We start from the raw sequence: 1,078 nt of genomic DNA, 5'->3' as shown, positions 1-1,078 counted from the left end.
GATCTCAAGCTGCATGCTGGGAGAACCACTGCTCTCTTCAAAGTTGTCAGACAGGGACATTTAAGTCTGCAGTGGTTATTGCTGTCTTTTGTTTGTCTGTGCCCTGCCCCCAGAGGTGGAGCCTACAGAGGCAGGCAGGCCTCCTTGAGCTGTGTTGGGCTCCACCCAGTTTGAGCCTCCCGTCTGCTTTGTTTACCTACTTAAGCCTGAGCAATGGCAGGCGTCCCTCCCCCAGCCTCACTGCCACCTTGCAGTTTGATCTCAGACTGCTGTGCTAGCAATGAGTGAGGCTCCGTGGGCATAGGACCCTCCAAGCCAGGTGCAGGATATAATCTCCTGGTGGGCCGTTTGTGAAGCCTGTTGGAAAAGCATAGTATTAGGTTGGGAGTGACCCGATTTTCCAGGTGCCGTCTGTCACCCCATTCTTTGACTAGGAACGGGAATTCCCTGACCCCTTGCACTTCCTGGGTGAGGCGATGCCTCGCCCTGCTTCAGCTCACACACGGTGCACTGCACCCACTGTCCTGTACCCACTGTCTGGCACTCTCCTGTGAGATTAACCCGGTACCTCAGTTGGAAATGCAGAAATCACCCGTCTTCTGCGTTGCTCACGCCGGGAGCTGTAGACTGGAGCTGTTCCTATTTGGCCATCTTGGCTCCACCCCCTGTAATAACTTTTTAAAAAGATTTTAAATTACTAATATTCAACACTTCATGAAGTTGCATGTCATCCTTGCATAGGGACCACACTAATTTTCTCTGTAGCATTCCAACGTTAGTATACGTGCTGCCGAAGCAAGCACAATATAGTCAATAACAACATAATTGTACATTTTAAAATAGAGAGTGTAAATGGATTGTTTGTAACACTAAGAATAAATGCTTGAGGGAGTGGATAGCCCCAAAAATTATATGGTTAAAAAATATGACTACCTATTGTACACTTAAAAACAGTTAAAATAAAATAGTATATCTTATAAAAATTTATCAAATCAACATAAAGCACAGAGAATTATTTTAGTAAGATGCAAAATCTTTCCTATCTAGGTTAAAGACAATAAACAGCAAACCAAGGAAA

General features: G+C 45.3%; 1 non-coding gene across 1 annotated transcript; it reads right to left on the bottom strand.

Moving 5' to 3' along the window:
- Positions 1 to 696: 696 nt before the first annotated feature.
- Positions 697 to 803, bottom strand: LOC115932494 (U6 spliceosomal RNA). The gene has a single exon (XR_004068770.1). It is a non-coding gene; the product is annotated as a U6 spliceosomal RNA (small nuclear RNA).
- Between the last annotated feature and the right edge of the window lie 275 nt (positions 804 to 1,078).

This window comes from Gorilla gorilla, chromosome X (assembly GCF_029281585.2).
Source record: "Gorilla gorilla gorilla isolate KB3781 chromosome X, NHGRI_mGorGor1-v2.1_pri, whole genome shotgun sequence".
Taxonomy (NCBI): domain Eukaryota; kingdom Metazoa; phylum Chordata; class Mammalia; order Primates; family Hominidae; genus Gorilla; species Gorilla gorilla.
This window is presented reverse-complemented; position numbering and strand designations above follow the sequence as displayed.